The sequence below is a fragment of the Penaeus monodon genome, chromosome 5 (assembly GCF_015228065.2).
Source record: "Penaeus monodon isolate SGIC_2016 chromosome 5, NSTDA_Pmon_1, whole genome shotgun sequence".
Taxonomy (NCBI): domain Eukaryota; kingdom Metazoa; phylum Arthropoda; class Malacostraca; order Decapoda; family Penaeidae; genus Penaeus; species Penaeus monodon.
In genome coordinates, this window is record NC_051390.1 from 29,516,565 (window position 1) to 29,524,400 (window position 7,836).

Consider the following 7,836-nt stretch of genomic DNA (forward strand, 5'->3'; position numbering starts at 1 on the left):
AAATTTTTTTTTTTTCAGTAAAAGACACATTCATACGAGGCAAGCATGGTTAGAATTTGAACTTTGAAAAATAAGCAAAATATGATTATTTTATGTTGATGATAGTACACAATGATACCTTTTCTAAAATAAAAACTATATGGAATTATGAAATCACTCTTATCTTCACTTCATAAGGAATTCATACAGCTAATATATCTTTTCATGGGTTTCCAGTAAAAAAAATCAACCTCAGGATGCTACTGTTGGTTGTAGGTATATAAATACGGAAAATACTGACCCCACTCAGGCGTCTGATCATTTGTTAATTTATTTGCAAAGATAATGCGCTCAAATGACTGAATGCCAACACTGTAATGGTTTTCTATGCCCAACAGTTATATTTTACAAAAATCAATAAAGAAAACAATTCTATTTGAGGTAATTTATGTAAAAATGGGTTTACTCCTATTAAATGAGGATGACTAAAACAGTTAATTTTATGTGCATTTGTTTACATATCAACCTTTTCAAAAATTAAAACTACCCATTGATCAGCTCCCCCCCCCTTTTTTGGAACATCGGAAAAATTAAATGGCCTTGGAAATTCTCGCCGTTAAATAATTTTACACATACATACTGATGTGCTTCCATAACTCACAAATTTGAACCAATATGTTTATTGTATTCAGGCTAGAATCATAGTCATATAATAATTTTATGCTGATATTGCCATCCACAGTTCACCATTTCTTCACAATCGGATTTTCAAAGAAAAAAAAAAAAAAAAAAAAAGTAATTTCTGGTATATATTAGTTGTCTTTATGATTTAATGTATTTGTTAAATGTTTCAGATAGGAATCTCTAATTTCATAAAAAAGTATGGTCCCTACTGACAATATATATATATATATATATATATATATATATATATATATATATATATATATATATATATATATATATATATATATATATATATATATATATATGTATATATACACATATCAGAAAAATTTAGCAAAGAAATAACAGAAACAACTAACTTTGGAATGTGTACAAATCTCAAGGTCATGTTTTCAGTACTCTGTTTACATAAGCCAGGGTAGTGTCCCAGGTTTGTAAATTTCGAGTGCCTCCATGACTTTTTTTTTTTTCTGTGAGTGGTTTGGAGTTCGCATACTTTACCATGCCCTGATTAAATAAAAAACAAGTATATATATATATATATGTATATATATATTGTTTATGCACAGCAAAAAAACTAAAAATATAGTTCACCATAGCTAACAGTCCGGGGAGGGGGAAGAAAAGAAAGAAAAGAAAAGAAAAGAAAAGAAAAGAAAAGAAAGAAGAAGAAAAGAAAAAAAGAAAAGAAAGAAAGAAAAAAAAAAAAAAAAAAAGGACTATGACACAACCTTTCTGTAGAGTTGATGTTACATGAAGAATATTTTTTTAGGTAATAATATATATATATTTTTTTGAGGGGTGCACCATTTAAATCATATATGAGAAATTGCAATTTCAAACTCTATAACATGTAAAAGATATCAACTAGATATCTGAAACTGTTTTTTTTTAAATGATCAAATGAGTGGAGCAAGGTAGGCTTTTCTTTTGACGGTCCCCTTAAGGGGATAGTAAACCATAGGACTTCAACCACGGACAGCAGTATGCCCTAGTGACTGATCCTGGAGCTGTATTCACAAAAGTTCTCAGGTAGTTTTGAGACGATTCTGAGACTAAAATTTGAGACCGTCTCAAAAGTGTCTCGGGTTGGCGTATTGCCACATAAAAATATCAACAAATAAATAGATAAAATTTATACTTTTATATTACTCAAAATATCATATATGTTTAATTAGTTATTATACTAATGCAATCATAGACACCTGACACATCAAATAATATAAGTGAATATGTGGCACCAATACCATTCAACATTGTACATTTGCGCTTATCAATTTATTTCACATTCAAAAATACCTTCAAATGTATGCAGATGTTTTTTCAAATATTATGTGCAAGCATTACACATATAAATACATATTTACAGAAAACAAACATGATTAATGAAAGTGAAATGACCTTTGCTGAAGCATCTGGGCTGTGACATCGCCTTCTGCTAAATATTGTGATCAATAAATACCTTCAAAATTCGTGAAGATATGTTTTTGCTTAGAGTAAAATAAATTGTGCATGAGTAACACCTTCCAAAAGCCTAGGTCCAGAAATAAATATGAAAATTAATAGGAAAGCCCTCTGCTGCGGTGAGGAGGCCATCATTTGTTGCAAAGCTATATTTAAAGTTTTCATTAGCCTAGGCACTTAAGCAGGAGTGACCTGAACTACCTGTTATTTCCTTTCTATTCCCTGAATTTTTATCTTACAGTCTACACTTTGTTTCTCTGCAAGGCCACTAACATTATATTTTATTTCTGCATGGGGGGGGGGGGAGATTCTGTGACAGCCTCCTCTCCCTGTTTCTGTTCCTTGGTCTCTCTGTCCATAAATTGTGCCAGCTTTTTTCCCAATATCTCCATTCTCTGCATCAGCATCCAGGTGACTGCTGATACTTCCTCCCTTCCTTCACTTCCTGCACCTGTCGGTTGTCCTCAGGTTGATAGCTTCCCTTTGACAACAGCACTAAACACAGTGCTCCCTGCAGCCAGGTGTTGGGTATTGTAGTTGTGCCCTCCCTTTGCACTTCTGGTTGCATGGTGGCTGAGCTTTTTTTTTTTTTTATGATCCCTTGCTGAAATAAGCTTTAATTGTGACCTTGCCCTGCATGCCAGAGACCCGTTCTGGGGGCCTCCGCAGTTGCAGCAAGGCGCAACCCTTTCCCCCTTTTAATTCTGGCTTGGCATATCCTGGAATAATGCTTCTATCCACTGAACATGCACCAAGCATCCTGCTGACAGGTCTATGACTTGTGGCCCCATCGACAGCACTTCAGGCACATGACTGGTGGCTCCATGTATGGTGCCACTCTCCTGTACCCTGCTCCAGAGGTGAATACTCTCTCTGGCACTTCCCCTTTCAGGAGGGCAACGAGCTGACTCCGCTCTTTGACCCTGGACATGTGTCTCTTCACCCATACAAATCTGTCATCGTCCAAGAGAATGTCTGGGTCCAGTATGGTTGGGTATTGGAAAATTATCACTTTAGCGAGTTTTTTTCCAGTCTTCAGGACAATCATCACTGTCCCCTTGTATCAACGAGTCGTCAGGTTTTGCTCTGCCTCACCTGCCCATACTGTGAGATATGGCTTCCCTCTGCTTTCCTTCATAAGCAGCTCGAAATCACAGTGGTCCTGGCCCATTTCCATGGTCACCTTAATTTATCCAGGAAACTCATGGCGCAGTCCTTGAAAATAGCTATTGTTTCCTGCCATTCACATCGACAACATGCTGATTCCCTGCTTCAGTTCCCTCTTCGTTCTTCTTCCTTTTCTCCCACTCACTCATATCCACACTTCCTTCACTTCCTTCCCTCTTATGGGATCCACTTGCAACATGTCCTTGCGAAGTAAAACTTTTATCCTCCATTTCTACGTTGGAAAGGGAGGACCCTGATATGACAACACTAGTATGCTGACACCTGAGAGGAGGTGACAAATTGCTCCCTGTCTAGGGGTTGGGTAAACACAGGATTGTCGAATGACTGAGGACAGCACTATGACACATCCTACTTCTACGAGAGATACACCACAACTGAGAGAGAGAGAGAGTGTGAGAGCAGTTTGACTTCTCTAATTTATGCCTACCAAGGCTAAAGAAAATTTTAGAATAGCTCTATGCTATGCTTCGGTAGAAGGCTTTCCCATTAATATTCATATTCATTTCTGTACCTAGGCCTTCCTCATGCACAATATGTTTTACTCTAAGCAAAAACATATCTTCATGAATTTGAAGGTATTATTAATCAGCCCTGGCACTTCAGCAAAGGTCATTTCACTTTCATCAATCATGTTTGTTTCCTGTAAATATGTTTTTATAATGCTAGCACATTAGATCAGACAAAACAAATCTGCATACATCTGAAGGTATTTTTGAACCCGAAATAAACTGATGAGCGCAAATGAACGATGTTGACAATCAAAGGGCCTTGTTGCCAAGTGGTCACTTATATTATTGGTGTCTGTCAGGTTTTATTTAAAATGAACATGTCTATGACTGCATTATTTTAATACTAATTACACCATATATACACAATATTTTGAGTAATATAAAAGTATTTATTAATCTATCTATTTGTTGATATTTTTAGATGTGGCCCGAGACATTTTTGAGACAGTCTCATATTTTAGTCTCAGAATCATCTCAAAACTGTCAGAGAACTTCTGTGGATACGCTCCTGATTTCCCCATTCCTTGAATTGGCAAAATATGTTTTCCTATCTAATACTATTGATATGATACTATTATATTTCTTATTGATATTATGATTATTAAATTGTTATTAAAATTTTCTTAATATTAAAGACAATAAATTAACACAAAAGGCACTTTCCAAAAATCAAGGAAAAGAGACAAGCAGGACAAATAAATGGACATTACTTCCTGTCCCTGTTCAGTAATTCCTATCATTGATATTCTTAACCTTTTTGAACTATTCCATATCGTAAATTATGTTTTTGCAAGATATATAAAATACAAGTTACTGCTGATTAAAAAACAAAAAAATAAAAATTATGATAAATATTAAATATGAAATACTGGAAAAACAACTAAACTCAAATGCAAGGAGAAAATAGTTAATGATCTTCGGTATAGAGCATCCATAGTCATCTTGTTACTTATTTCAATACAATAATTTACTATATTTTATCATTTTATGAATATAAAAGTCTGCCTTTATAATCAGTCCTCATCTTTAAAAATCTTTTCCTTACAAGTGCTAATAAAGATTTTCATCTATGGATAATCACATCTGATGAGTCCTACCTAATTATTTGGATCAAGAAAATAATAAAAAACCAACATTCAACACTCTGTTTCAAAAATTATGAATTCAAAATAAAACAAACCATTTTACCATGGCAAATACTCTATACACATAGTTGAAATATTTCTAATTTACAAATACTGTACATAATAAAAACAGGACAATAAGAGAGAACACACTATTAATCAAAGGAGACTCTACACTTACCACTAGGATGAGCATCAGTTCCAGCATCACTGGCTTCACTTGTGAATGAACTGTTGTCTGAAGAAGCCTCCGAACTTGTGTCTGTTCCTCCAACATCACTAAATGCATCAGCTGCATCAAAATATTCTGATGCACTAAAGCATGAACTGCTTTCATATGACAAGGATGTATGGAGTGACTTATGAAGCTGAAAAATAAGGAAAGTTCATTAATCACATAAATTAATTTATTATGATATGGAATATATAAATTTGTGTGTGTGCACATGTGTGTGAGACTGTGACGTCTGTGTATGTCTATGTGTGTGTATATGTACATACACTTGCATATGTCTAAATGTTTATGTATTTGTATGTATCCATGTTTGTTAAATGTTTTGTATGTGTGTGTGTGTGTGTTTGTGTGTGTGACTGTTTGTAAATGCGTGCGTATGCGTATGTGCAACTGTGCGTGCGTGCCCACACGCGTGCGTGTGTGTGTATGTTTGTGTGCATGTGCATATATGTGTGTGTGTGTTGTGTGTGTGTGTGTGTTGTCTGTGTGTGTCTGTGTGTATATGTGTGTGTGTATGTGTGTGTATTTATGTATGTGTATTTATGTATGTGTATGTGTGTTAGTGTTTGTGGTGTGCTTGTTCGTGTGTGTATGTGTGTGTATGTAGGTCTGTTATGTGTGTTAGTGTTTGTAATCATAATTGTGTGTGTATGACTGTGTTCTTAGCTAATTGTTTCAAGACTGGAGAAGAGTTAAGGTCACTTGGGTCCTATCTGCTATCTCTAAATTTGTGTGTGTGTGTGTGTTTGTGTGTGTGTGACTCTGTATGTGTATGTGCAACTGTGTGATTTTGTTTGTGTCTGTGTGAGATTGTATGTGTGTGAGATTTGTGTGTGGGGGGGGGGGGGTTGTGTGTGTGTGATGGGTTGTGTGGGGGGGGGTCATTGTGTGTGGGTTTATGATTGTGTGTATGTGTGATTATGTGTATGTGTGATTGTGTGTATGTGAAACTGGGTGTGGGTTATTGTGTAACTGAGTGTGTGTGTCACTGTGCAATTTTGTGTGTGTGTTTGTTTGAGTGTGTGTGTGTGTGATTGTGTAAGTTTGTATATGATTGTGTGAGTGTGATTCTGTATGTTTGTATATGATTGTGTGTGTTTGTGTTTTTGAGATTATCTGTGAGCATGTGGGATGGAGTGTGTATTTGTGCGTGTGTATATGTGTGCATTTGTGTGGGCATGTTTGTGTACGTACGTGTGTGTTTCTGTGTAATTGTGTGTGTATGTGTCTCTGTATCTTTCTGTGTGCGTGTGTGCATGTGTGTTTGTGATTGTCTGTGTGAATGTGTTATAGTGTGCATATGTGTGTGTATGTGTGTGATAATGTGTTTTTATTATTGTGTGTTTGTGTATGTGTGTGCATTTGCACAAGTGTGTGTGTGTGTGTGTGTGTGTGTGTGTATGTGTGTGTGTGTGTATGTGTGTGTATGTGTTTTGTGTGTTGTGTGTGTGTGTATGTGTGTGTGTGATGTGTGTGTATTATGTGTGTGTGTGTGGTGTGTGTGTGTGTGTGTGTTGTGATGTGTATGTGTGTGTGTGCATGTGTGTGGTGCATGTGTGTGTGGTACGTGTTGTGTGTGTGATGTGTGTGTTGTGTGTGTGAGGTGTGTTGTGTGTGGTGTGTGTGTGTGTGTGCACGTCGCAGTGTGTGCATGTATGTGTGTATTTACAATGATTTGTAAGCAAACATGATGTTCTTACCTGCAAATGCTACAACTTACCGTTCTGACACTGAAGGTGGAACAGAGATATCAGACAATGTCCGAATCTGCATGTATCTTGCTAGACGGCCACGTAACTCAGCATTTGTTGGAGTGCCTGAAATGTTACATTATAAGAGAAAAAAGTTCAGTTCCATTTATAAAGGATTCAATAGGTTTGTGTACTCATGGCAAGTATTTTCCATCAACCCAGCCTTCAGCCGAAAACTCTCACTACAGCAGGTTCGTGCAAACCCAGCCACAGCCAGATTTACTCATGATGGCATATTCATGTCACCTGCCTCTTGACCAAGATTTTTTAATGATGTGATGGTCATGTTACCCAAATCCAACAGGTTAAAATAGGTCTCAAAAAATTAATTTCTTTAAATGAACAGATCATAGGGCATCTTTATGTAGGAAAAAAAGAGAAAAAAAGACTAGATGAATATTTACAGAGAACAATATTTTCTTACAAAAAGCAAATAAAGCCAAACAATAAACTTCCACTGTCTAAGTAGCAATCTTCCTATCTATTGCATTTATTGTAATAATAATAATAATAATGATAATAATGATAAAAAAGTAATAATAATAATAATAATAATGATAATAATAATAATAATGATGACAATAATGATAAACAGTTATATATTAAGGCCAACCTACCAGAAATCACTCCCCCTGGCAAAAGGGATGTAGAGCATGAGTGCATAAATCTCTTTTCCTGTCATTTACTTAAATATCACATGTCTGTTTGCCTCAGGCAAACTATAATATTCCACAGTAAAAATGTTAATGAAGTATCAAGAAACATTTCCCTTATATATTATCATGTACTGATAAGCTGATCTCGTACGGTCATTTCTGGTCCTTCCTCACACTGCTAAAGGTATTACTGCAGAAACTGGTTAATCATAGCAAAAAGCCATTAGTATTTTAGCAAAAGTG